Here is a 13147-nt window from a genome sequence, read left to right on the forward strand (position 1 = left end):
CACGGCCAATCAAAGCGAGACACCGCTGCAGCTCCGCCACCTCTATTCCAGCAGCACCGCAGCAGCACCGCAGCAGCACAGCCTCAAACTGAGGATCTGCTGAGTACTGATATGTTCAGTCGCAAAAAAAGACCATTAAAAACGTTAGAATGCTAGAACTGGCACTCATCAGGATCGCCCCAGGAAGAAAGAGTATATATTCATTAGGACTCCCCTTATCACTAGTGATGCCCCAACACCAGGAGGGTAAATACTAGCACACACCTCCTCCGATACATGTGAAGTCAGACTCCGCCTCTTTTTGAACTGCTGCTGATGCTGTAGCATTACCGAGTAGCATCACAGCGCTAACGCTCGGAGGAAAGCGCAGTGACTCGGTTCTGATACATCAGCTCACAGACGCAGCCTTGTGCTGAACCACATCACCCTAGGAGTGATGAGAGGATCTCACCATCTACTGTACCCACCCAGAGCTGATGGCAAGCTGCATGATCGGGATTCGAACCAGCAATCTCTCAATCATAGTGCCAGCATCTTAGTCAGTGCTAAGCACTACCTTTTTCACCTGTTTAGAGGTGTGTATTACTAGCCTGTAGCCTGCTGCTAACCCCGAGCAAGCACTGCTGGAGCAGCATTAGCATTAACTGCTAACAGTGCTAAGTGCGAGCTCTTTTTTGCCGTTCAGAGGCAAGTATATTATTGGACTGAAGCCTGCTACTAACCCTGAGCAAGCACCGCTGGAGCAGTATTAGCATTAGCCGCTAACCACACTAACCAAGCACTAGCTCGTTGCCTGTTCAGAGACGAGAATATCGGACTGTAGCTTGCTGCTAACCCCAAGCAAGCACTGCTGGAAAAGCATTAGCATTACATGGTGCTTAGCGCTAGCTCTTTGGCCATTTAGAAGTATTATCGGCCTGTAGATTGCTGCTAACCCCGAGCAAGCACTGCTGGAGAAGCATTAGCATTACCTGCTAACAGTGCTAAGTGCGAGCTCTTTTTTGCCATTCAGAGGTGAGTATTATCAGCCTGTAGCCTGCTGCAAACCCCGGCTAGCATTGCTGGAACAGTATTAGCATTAGCCGCTAACTACACTAAGTGCTTAAAGTCTTTTTCTTTAAGTTACCTCCCCACCACCACCACCCAGTGGCGAGACCTGCTGAATTAGAAGGAAAACATGGCGACACCCCTGTTCCTTACTAGTGTCGCATTGTGCGTCATATAATCCGGTGCGGCTTATAATGCGAAAAATATAGTGTTCATTAAAATATTGTGTCGTGTTCAATTCTTATAGCCTGTTCTGTGGTCTTAGAAGTGTCAAAAAATACATTTATATTCTAGTTGTTAATTTAAATATTAATATTATTGTTTATGAGACCCTAAAAAGCATTAATGTGAGTGAAGATTCACAGTTCTGAGGTCAGAATTTCAACATCACCTGAAATGCTACTCTACATAAGAGAGAAGACAGATAAGAAAAACATAACCGATAAAAGGGTTTTATGTTTAATGCTGTTAAACATGGTGGCGGTAGCTTCAAAACTGAACTATTACTCTGGAAACTCCAGTCAGAATCTCTACAGTAAAATATAAAATAAAATAAAAAACAACCCAAAAAACCGTCTTCATAGAGACACGTGTGTGTGTGTGTGTTTTCCTCTACCCTGTAGTTGGACACATCACTTAAACACTATGATCACCAGCCTACCCACAATGCCTCAGTGTTTGACTCAAACTGTTTAATTACAGGAGCCCTGGTGAGCGAGGGAGGAGAGAGGGAAGGAGAGATGAACAGATAGAGGGATGAAGAAAGAGGCAGCAAACGAACAACATCCACCCAAAAACGAGCAGGAATTCAGACAGAATTCACTTTTTCACTGTTTTTATCAAAAGAAAAATTCACACTGTTCTCATAATTTCCCATTATATTTATACTAGAGACAGATTATATCTGAACAGTATCATTTATTTTACTTTAATCCTGAATATATGGAGATATTTGGAGTGCATTATTATTATTATTATTATTATTATTATGATTTCTGTTATAAATCGGATAGAATTCTTGTATTTTTAATATCCCTGTTATTAGGGGTGTGCCATATTGTATGCAATAATAACATTAAATTTTCTTTTTGTTGCAGTCGAGTGTTCTTATTTTTCTTTTTTGCATAGCATCGTTATCCATGAGTATGTAGCCTATTTAACTTAAATATTTTTAGTTAAAACACACATTCAAATATTTACATGATCTCAAAGATTTACAGATGGATGGCATGTAATACATTGTGTTTAGTATACTAAAAAGATAAGATGTGTTGAGACAGTGTAATATGTGTGTTTTAACTAAAAATATTTACATTTCAGGAATTATAATACATTATGCATCATAAATTATTTGAGTAATACTGCATAAATTAAGTAACTGTAGTTAGGTAATATTGTATGCAGAAATGAAGTAAAGTTTACTAAAAGAAAGGATTGAGTGAAGTTCAGTTCACTTATTTACTCTGTGTAACATTTAAGTCTAGAACCCGAGTTGAAGTTACTTAAATTTATCTGAAATTAAATTTACTTAAAAAAAAAGCAAATGCAGAAAGTTGCTAAACTTGAGCTGATGATCCTGAGCTGATGATCCTGAGCTGATCCTGAGCTGTTCCTGAGTTGATGAACCTGAGCTGAACCTGAGCTGAACCTGAGCCGATCCTGAGCTGATGAACCTGAGCTGATCCTGAGCTGTTCCTGAGTTGATGAACCTGAGCCGATCCTGAGCTGAACCTGAGCTGATCCTGAGCTGATGATCCTGAGCTGAGCCTGAGCTGATGAACCTGAGCTGTTCCTGAGTTGATGAACCTGAGCTGAACCTGAGCCGATCCTGAGCTGAGCCTGAGCTGATGAACCTGAGCTGATCCTGAGCTGTTCCTGAGTTGATGAACCTGAGCTGAACCTGAGCTGAACCTGAGCCGATCCTGAGCTGAGCCTGAGCTGATGATCCTGAGCTGATCCTGAGCTGATGAACCTGAGCCGATCCTGAGCTGAGCCTGAGCTGATGAACCTGAGCTGAACCTGAGCTGTTCCTGAGTTGATGAACCTGAGCTGAACCTGAGCTGAACCTGAGCCGATCCTGAGCTGAGCCTGAGCTGATGATCCTGAGCTGATGAACCTGAGCCGATCCTGAGCTGAGCCTGAGCTGATGAACCTGAGCTGAACCTGAGCTGTTCCTGAGTTGATGAACCTGAGCTGAACCTGAGCTGAACCTGAGCTGAACCTGAGCCGATCCTGAGCTGAACCTGAGCTGATCCTGAGCTGATCCCGAGCTGAACTCGAGCTGAACCTAAGCTAAACCTGAGCTGATCCTGAGCTGTTCCTGAGCTGAGCCTGAGCTGATGATCCTGAGCTGAGCCTGAGCTGATGAACCTGAGCTGAACCTGAGCTGATCCCGAGCTGAACTCGAGCTGAACCTAAGCTAAACCTGAGCTGAACCTGAGCTGAACCTGAGCTGATCCCGAGCTGAACTCGAGCTGAACCTAAGCTAAACCTGAGCTGATCCTGAGCTGAACCTGAGGTGAACCTGAGCTGATCCTGAGCAGATCCTGAGCTGATCCTGAGCTGATGAACCTGAGCTGAACCCAAGCTGAACCTGAGCTAAAGCTGAGCCAAACCTGAGCTGATCCTGAGCTTAAACAGCAGCAGTAGCAGCAGCTCCTGTAAAGCGTAAACATGCTGTTCTTATTGTGCTGTTTATTTTGCTAGTTTGCAGACAGCTGAACTCCTACACGCTGCGCAACCCAGCAGAACCCGGAGTGGGAGGGATCACACACACACACACACACACACTGATGTTCACACACACACACTGATGTTCACACACACACACGCCAACCACACACACTTCAACAGCGGCTTATTCCGAGCGTGTCAGTCAACATTACGTCTAACACACACTCGCTACAACAACAACAGCGCAGGAGAAAAAAAAAGAAATCAGCTCTCGCTGCTACCTAAATAAACAGGTTTTAATTACGGGGGAAAAAATGGATAATTGCGTTTTGTATCGCGCCGCCCGGAATTCGCCCTCCGGAATACACAGCCCGGAATACGCAGAGCGGAAATTAAGCTAATTTAGTTTGTCTTTTTCACTAAAGGTAGAGAACGAGAGCGAAAAAAAAAAAAAAAAAAAAACATCGCCGAGGAAAACAAAAGCCAAGGTGCCAGAGTTAATTTCCACACACGTCTGTGTAGAGTAATAATAATAATAATATGCAGAGCGAGGGAGAGGGAGAGAGAGAGAGAGAGAGAGAGAGAGAGAGAGAGAGAAAATGAGAGAGAGAGAAAGAAAAAGAGAGAGAGAGATATTCACAGTTCATTACCACATTTCCTTCTCCTGTTAATAAAAAGCCAAACGCTAGAAATGTTTCGACAGGGAGGTGTTTTCATTCACACACTTCAGACAGAGAGAGAAAAGGAGAGAGAGAGAGAAAGAGAGAGAGAGAGAGAGAGAGAGAGAGAGAGAGGGGCCGGTTATCTGTGTGATGGGAGCTATGGGAGAAGAAAACCAGTTTAAATGGGAGAGAGAGGGAGAGATTTCCACACATTTCCATTCAGCGTTCACACCTACATCTGTGTGTTTGGGGAAACATATATACATTAGCTGCGGTCCAATCTGAAGGGAGCTGCCCAACTAGGCAGCATTTTCAGGCAGCATAGGCGCGCTCCCGAGAAAAGGACTGTCCCATTCGGAAGGTAGCATGTGCTGCCTACCTGGGCAGCTGCCTTATTTTACCCCAATTCTGAAGGCAGCGTGAGATGTATCCTTCACGGCGAAGGCAATCCCATGATGCATTTCACCAGCTCAGAGTTCCAGCGCTCAGATTTAAAAACATGGCGGACGGAGCCGGCCTGCCACGGAGTTTCTGTACAAATGTAAGTAATTCCCGCCTGTATTTCCACTCACCGCTGCGTGGGTTTATCAAACTAGCATATTTTAGACTGTTTTAAGTTGTTTTCCATTGTTGTTTTCGCCTGTACTTCATTTAATGTAAGACCTGACCGGCGGAAGCTACCGTTAGCTTATCGCGCTAATTTACCGGGTAAGCTAACACGCATCTAGCCGACTTACAGAGTACCAAACGCGGCTGCAGCGCTGAGGAAACCCCCGCTAGGAAACAAAGATACCCTGGCCGTCCAGTATAAAAAGTTTTAACTGTTTTAAGTCACTGTTACGTATAACTAAGTGATTTACTGTGTAAATAGTGTAAACGTGTAGAATAACCTGTAATTTAGTGATTTAATGCGTAAACAGTTTAATTGTTAGAGGGAATAACTAGATTTACCTGTAACTGAGTGATTAATTGTGTAAATAGTGGAATTATGAGCGTGTTCTCCATAAACCACTGTTACTAATTCAGATTTATTTTTTCCACAGGGATGAACGTGGGCCGGGGAAGGTGAACGCTGGTCAGACCGGCTGGAGGCAGCGTTAGCTCCCTTTATGAATATTTTTTTTTTTCTTTGAATGTAATAAAGTTTTCTCTCTTAACATTATTATTTTTGCTTGCTGTGTGTTTATTGTCACTATGCTTATTGTAGTATCACATCTCAACTAGTGGGTATGGGTAAATAAATAAATAAAAAGTTTATGAATCATGTGTTTTATGCAACTAAAAGGTAAAGATAAATTAGCTGACTGTGTATGAATGTACTATTGTGTGAAACGTAGCTTAGTTTGATTATTTAGCTCTGATGGCTCCTACGAAATATTTATTATATTATGGTTTCATTACTCATGCATTTCTATGAAGCATCTAATCAAAAATAAATTAAATACATAAATAAAACTGACCATACTCTGAGAATTAAGTGAGGAAAGTGTAGAATTAAAGTAAATCATGAATATTTAAATATATGTAATATTTGGATGAGTAAAAGAGAAATAGCTGCCGCTGCATTGAGATTTATCCCGAGGTAAGTGATCATTAACTTTAGTTATTTATAAACAGCTCACGAGCACAGCGCGCTAGACGTGATGACGTATGCTGACTCCAGAGCGTGTCCCGAACGCGCTGCCTTATAAGATCCCTTATGGGTGAAAATGCTGCCGAACGAGGGAGCTGCCTTTGAAGGCAATGACTACCTAGGCAGCTCCCTTCAGATTGGACCGCAGCTGTAGTGTATATGGTAGTTTTAATACAGTAAGTAAATCGTATGTTACTATAGTAACTATCGTGATATACAGTATGATAAAGCACTATGACTAAAGTTTGTTATAGACAATAAAGGGATAGACTGGGCAAGTACTGTACTGTACGTCTCCAGACCTAAAGCCTCCTAAAGCATCCTCTAGTGGAAGGTGAAGAAGGACAAGGTGGAAATGAGGTGTGTAGCTACACTAGTGCTGCATTAAGAGAATGGCTTTTCCTGTTGTTACGATAGCAAAGACACACTGACACGCCCTAAATTAAGCTGTGATGAGGAGTGAGGTAAAGGGATGAATATTCTGATAGTTACTACTACATACAATTAGCGAGGCGAGGGACGAGGAGCGAGGGGACGAGGAGCGAGGGGACAGGGAGCGAGGAGGCGGGATAGGGAGCGAGTCAAGGGGACGAGGAGCAAGGTGAGGGACAGGGAGCGAGGTGAGGGGACAGGGAGCGAGGTGAGGGACGGGGAGCGAGATGAGGGGACAGGGAGCGAGGTGAGGGGACAGAGAGCAAGGTGAGGGGACAGGGAGCGAGGTGAGGGGACAGGGAGCAAGGTGAGGGGACAGGGAGCAAGGTGAGGGACAGGGAGTGAGGTGAGGGGACAGGGAGCGAGGTGAGGGACGGGGAGCGAGGTGAGGGGACAGGGAGCGAGGTGAGGGGACAGAGAGCAAGGTGAGGGGACAGGGAGCGAGGTGAGGGGACAGGGAGCAAGGTGAGGGGACAGGGAGCAAGGTGAGGGACAGGGAGTGAGGTGAGGGGACAGGGAGCGAGGTGAGGGACGGGGAGCGAGGTGAGGGGACAGGGAGCGAGGTGAGGGGACAGAGAGCAAGGTGAGGGGACAGGGAGCGAGGTGAGGGGACAGGGAGCGAGGTGAAGGACAGGGAGCGAGGTGAGGGGACAGGGACCGAGACAAGGGACAGAGAGTGAAGGGAGGGGACAAAAGCAAGGTGAGTGGACACTGTCTACAACAAACTAAAGTAATTATGCTTTATAATACTGTGGATCCCGATAGTTACTAAAGCATACAATTAATGAGGCGAGGGACAAGGAGTGAGGTGAGGGTAAAGAAAGTGAGGCGAGGGGATGGAGAAAGAGGTGAGAGGACAGAGAATGAGGCAAAGGGACAGAGAATAAGCCAAGGGGACATTGTTCTTAACAAACTATAGTATTTGTGCTTTATAATGCTGTATATAATGCTATATAGTTACTAATGCATACAATTAGGGAGGCGAGGGATAATGAGTAAGGCGAGGGGACAATAAGCAACACGAGGGAACAGGGAGCAAGGCTTGGGGACAAAGACTGAGGTGAGGGGATGGGAAGTAAGGCGAGGGATGGGGAGCCAGGCGAGGGGACAGAGAGCGAGACAAAGGGACAAAGTGTAGTAATTGTGTTTTATAATGCTGTATAACAAGATAGTTACTATTGCGTATAATTAGCAAGGCAAAGGACAGGGAGTAAGGCAAGGGATGGGGAGCAAGGCGATGGGATGGAGAGTGAAGGGAGGGGACGGAAGCAAGGCAAGGGGACACTGTCTATAACAAACTATAGTAATTGTGCTTTTTAATACTGTATATCATGATAGTTACTACTGCATACAATTAGTGAGGCGAGGGAGCGAAGCGAAGGGACAAGAAGCGAGGCGAGAGCAAGGTGAAGGTACGAGGACGAGGTGAGGGATGCAGAGTGAGGCGAGGGGACAGGGAGCGAGGCGAGGGGACACTGTCTATTACAAAGTATAGTAATTGTGTTTTATTATGCTGTATAACATGATAGTTACAATTGCATATAATTAGCAAGGTGAGTGGACGACGAGTAAAGCAAGGGGACTAGGAGTGAGGTCAGGGAACAGGGAGCGAGGCGAGGGATGGAGAGTGAAGGGAGGGGACGGAAGCAAGGCGAAGGGACACTGTCTATTACAAACTAAAGTACTTGTGCTTTATTATGCTGCATATTATGATAGTTACTATGGCATACAACTATTGCAACGAGGGATAGGGAGCGAGGCGAAGGAACGAGGACGAGGCGAGAGTACAGGGAGCAAGGTAAAGTAACGAGGACGAGGTGAGGGATGGGGAGCAAGGCGAGGGGACGTTGACTATAACAAAGTATAGTAATTGTGTTTTATAATGCTGTATAATATGATAGTTACTATTGCATATAATTAGCATGGTGAGGGGACAACAAGTAAGGCGAGGGTACTAGGAGTGAGGTTAGGGGACAGGGATTAAGGGGAGGGATGGGGAGCGAGGCGAAGGGACACTGTCTATAAAAAAAACTATAGTACTTGTGCTTTATTATGCTGCATATTATGAGTACTATGGCATACATTTATTGCGGCGAGGGATAGGGAGCGAGGCGAAGGGACAAGAAGAGAGGCGAGAGTACAGGGAGCAAGGTGAAGGAACAAGGAGCGAGGCGAGGGATAGGGAGCGAGGCGAGTGGACGTTGTCTATAACAAAGTATAGTAATTGTGTTTTATAATGCTGTATAACATGATGGTTACAATTGCATACAATTAGCAAGGCGAGGGGATGACGAGTAAGGCGAGGGTTCTACGGGTGAGGTTGGGGGACAGGGAGCGAGGTGAAGGGATGGGGAGCGAGGTGAAGGGCTGAAGAGTGAAGGGAGGGGACGGAAGCAAGGCGAGTTTATTATACCTGTAGTCACTTTGCTTCATAATACTGTATATCACGATAGTTGCTATTGCATACGATTATTGAGACGAGGGACAGGGAGCGACACGTGGGGAAGAGGAGCGACAGGAGGGGACGGGGACAGGGAGCGAGGCGAGGGACAGGGAGGGGGAATTGGCTCGGCGGTCAGTGGCAGTTATTAGTCGAAAATCAAATGAGGCTGCGAGCGCCGCGGGCAGGGAGAAACTCGGGGCGTCCATTAGCAGAGCTAAAGGATTGATGCGCGTCATCAGCAGGGGAAGTTTGGGGCTGAAGGAAATTAAAAGTATTTTTCATCCCTGACGAAACGCCCTCGGATCCGAGCGCCGCGCCGTAAAAACAGCCATTAGGAGCCTAAAGATGAAGCTCTGCTGATGAACAGGAAACTACCCGAGCCTCCCGGGAGAAAGAACAGCACACGACTTCATATGACCATGTATCGATCACACGCGGCCCGGCGACGCGGCCTGAAATACTGCCGCACTTCTGCAGCGTGGAGCCGGAGCTTTATTACACTTTATATTATATTCCTCACCAGATCACTCACTTACCCACAACCACAACCGGATCCAGAACCAGAATTACTCCAATACCACTAATACAGTGTTACTGAATCTCTCTCTCTCTACAGCTATCTGTATCTGCTCTCTCTCTATGTGGCCAATTTATCAGAAACACCCACCTACTACTTAGTGCCTCCACACTCTGGCCAAATTATTAGAAACACCCACTACTCTTGCGCTTCCTCATCAATCAGTTTATTAGTAACACCTAGGTTGGATCCCAGTTACTTGCCATTATATTACAAACACCAACTTTTTTTGTGTTGTTAGTTGCCAATTTATTAGAAACATTTATTTTTTTATTCTTCCTTCCTTGCCAACTTATTAGGAACATCTATGTTTGTGCTTTCTCTTTGGACAATTTATAAGAAACACCTTCTACTTTTGTACCAGTTTATTAAGAATACCTACTTTTGAATATCCTCACTGGCCAATTTATTAGAAACACCTTTCTTACTTGCAATTTCTCACTTTATTTCATCTGTTGTCAATTTATTAAGAATATCTACTACATGTGTGCTTTTATGGCCAATTTATGGCCAATTTAATAGAAACACTTGGGTTTGTGCTTTCTTACTTGCCAACTTATTAGGAACATCTATGTTTATGCTTTCTCATTGGCCACTTTATAGGAAACACGTATTATTTTTCACTTTTCTTACTAGCCATTTTAACCTACTTTTTGTGTTCCCTTACTGGACAATTTATTAGAAACACTTAGGTTTGTGCTTTATCACTCTGGCCAATGTATTAGAAATACTCATTTTTGTGCTTTCTCACTGGCCACTTTAAAAGAAACACTTAGGTTTGTGCTTTCTTATAAGCCAGTTTATTAGGAACACCCAGATGTGAGCTTCCTTACTGGCCACTTTATTAGAAACACCTGCTATGTTTGTGCTTCCTCACTCTGGCCACTTTATCAGAAACACCTACTATGTTTGTGCTTCCTCACTCTGGCCACTTTATCAGAAACACCTACTATGTTTGTGCTTCCTCACTCAGGCTAATTTAATAGGAACACCTACTTTTTTTTCCTTACTGGCCAATTTATTAGAAACACCTACTATGTTTGTGCTACCTCACTTGCCACTATATTAGGAACACTTAGGTTTGTGCCTCCTCATTCTGGCCAATTTATTAGAAACTCATACTTTTTTCCCTTAATTATCAATTTATTAGGAACATCTACTACATTTGTGTTTCCTCACTGGCTAATTTACGTTTTTTGCTTCCCCTGTTGTCAATTTACCTACTTTTGTGTGTTTCTTCACTGGCCAATTTATTAGGAACACCTACTTTTATTTAATTCCTAGATGTCAATCTATTTACATGGCCAATTTATTAGGAAAACATAATTTTTATAATTTCACTCTTGTCATTTTATTTGGAACACCTACTTCTTGGCTCTTCTTCACTAGCCAATTTATTAGGAACACCTGCTTTTTTATGCTTCTACTTGTACGCCTGTATTTTTTTTTTTTTTAGGAAACTAAGACTTCAGACCGGCGTGGGGAGAGTAATTAAATACTTGCCGCCCCTCAGGACCTCACAGCAGATAACACGGAATAGTGAAGTAGGGTGGGATGTCCACGGGCTGCGCTCCGACTGCGCTGGACTCTATTGTTGGAGCTTTTATGCAGTCTATTAAGAGCAGTGGTCATTAAAGATAACCAAAGGGAAGCCATTAGAGAGGAGACATCATAACACGAGGAGTCGCCTCATTGGCTCTGGGGCTGAAATCTCCCTCAATTAAGCACAAAGGCCACGGGGTAAAGTGGCTTTTAATTGACTGGAGCCTGATAAAGACAGAAGCTTAAGACGGGAGAGTGGATGTGAGAGGTCTGCAGTGAGATGCCGGTAAAACTGCAGCGTTCAGCGAAGCTCAGAGAGCCGGAACTTTCCGCATGAGTGGCGTCAAGGGCGTAGATTACCCACAATACACCACACCTCACTATACTGCACCTGTACTGCTTTCAGCACGCAGTATACTGTATTAGACAGCATTAATCAATCAATAACACTGATCAGTAAAGAGAGATAGCATTAACGTCAATACTTACACAATTTAACTCTGTTAAACAGTAAAATATACACAGTTTATATTGAGAATTTAGTTATCAGGCAATTAACCGCAGTTATATAGTTATAGACAGTAAAATATACACTGTTTATATTGAGATTTTAGTTCTTAGACAATTAACCGCAGTTATATAGTTATAGACAGTAAAATATACACAAGTACTATATAGAACCTAGTTATTAGGCAATTAACTGCAGTTATATAGTTATAGACAGTAAAATATACACTGTTACTACATTTAATTTAGTTATAAGGCAAATAACTGCAGTTATATATTTATAGACAGTTAAATATACCCAGTTAATATATAGAATTTAGTTATTAGGCAATTAACTGCAGTTATATAGTTATAGACAGCAAAAATATACACAGTTACTACATAGAATGTAGTTTTTAGGCAATTAACTGCAGTTATATAGTTATAGACAGTTAAAATATACGCAGTTACTACATAGAATGTAGTTTTTAGGCAATTAACTGCAGTTATATAGTTATAGACAGCAAAATATACACAGTTTATATTGAGAATTTAGTTATTAGGCAATGAACCACAGTTATACAGTCATAGACAGCAAAAATATACACAGGTACTACATAGAATTTAGTTATTAGACAATTAACTGCAGTTATAGAGTTATAGAAAGTAAAATATACACAGGCACTATATAGAACTGATTAATTAGGCAATTAACTGCAGTTATACATGTTCACAATTGATACAGTTTCAAATAGCTAAATAGTTTTGTTTATAGATAAGTATATAAGTTGTAGTAATAGCTATATAGTTGCAATTGTTAGTAGACAGTTGCACAGTTATATAGAGTTATATAGGTATATATTGTAGCTATAGATGTAAGTACATGGCTATTAGTTTTATAGTATGTTATACTGTTATAGTTGTCTTATGTTTTTTTATGTGTTCTTATAGTAACAATATTAATAGACACAACATTGTATGTGTTGTAACTGCTTATTAATGGTTTATAACCTAATTAATAGCATTAATAAACTAATTTCTAAACTATTTATACACCCTTTATAAAGGGGCCTTATTTTAGTGTATATATATATATATAGCTGTTGGTATGTTACTTGCTATATAGTTGTATTTATAACTATAATAGTTAAATAATTGTGAATATAGCAATATTATAAATATAGTAATATAGTAATAATTTGTTATAAGTTATATAGCTAAGTTATACTTAAGCTTAAACTTAAAGTAATGTAATTGGTTCATTGGTTAGTTATATATCTGTGCTGCGCTTTTAGTTATATGGTTATGGACCCTTTACTACACTTCAGATCAGAGATTAGAGAAGACTGACCGAAGACATAAGAAGATGAGTCAGAGCTTTATCTCCACATAAACAAACCAGCCCAGCTTCAGACCTGCATTTGTACATTTATTTCCAGAATAAAGCTTTTATAACATTAGTATCCAGTATTAAGCTCAATTTAAAAATATATAATTGATTAATAATTAATAATAATATGATAAGTGTGTAATAGGTTTTGAACAGTATGTAATTTAAATACTGTAGGTAAGCAGAACTAATGACTTGAGATTTGTGTGTGTGTGTGTGTGTGTGTTTAGTGTGTGTGTTTAGTGTGTGTGTGTGTGTGTGT

General features: G+C 42.2%; 1 protein-coding gene and 1 long non-coding RNA gene across 9 annotated transcripts in view; one reads left to right on the top strand and one right to left on the bottom strand.

The window, feature by feature from the left end:
* Nucleotides 1–13147, bottom strand: part of fbrsl1 (fibrosin-like 1) — a 523012-nt gene that overhangs the window by 352478 nt on the left and 157387 nt on the right. The gene's annotated exons all lie outside the window — the stretch shown is intronic.
* LOC103038133 (uncharacterized) lies at nucleotides 4652–5544 on the top strand. The gene is made up of 2 exons (XR_007428915.1): nucleotides 4652–4923; nucleotides 5426–5544. It is a non-coding gene; the product is annotated as an uncharacterized LOC103038133 (long non-coding RNA).

Source organism: Astyanax mexicanus, chromosome 22, assembly GCF_023375975.1.
Source record: "Astyanax mexicanus isolate ESR-SI-001 chromosome 22, AstMex3_surface, whole genome shotgun sequence".
In the NCBI taxonomy this organism is placed as follows: domain Eukaryota; kingdom Metazoa; phylum Chordata; class Actinopteri; order Characiformes; family Acestrorhamphidae; genus Astyanax; species Astyanax mexicanus.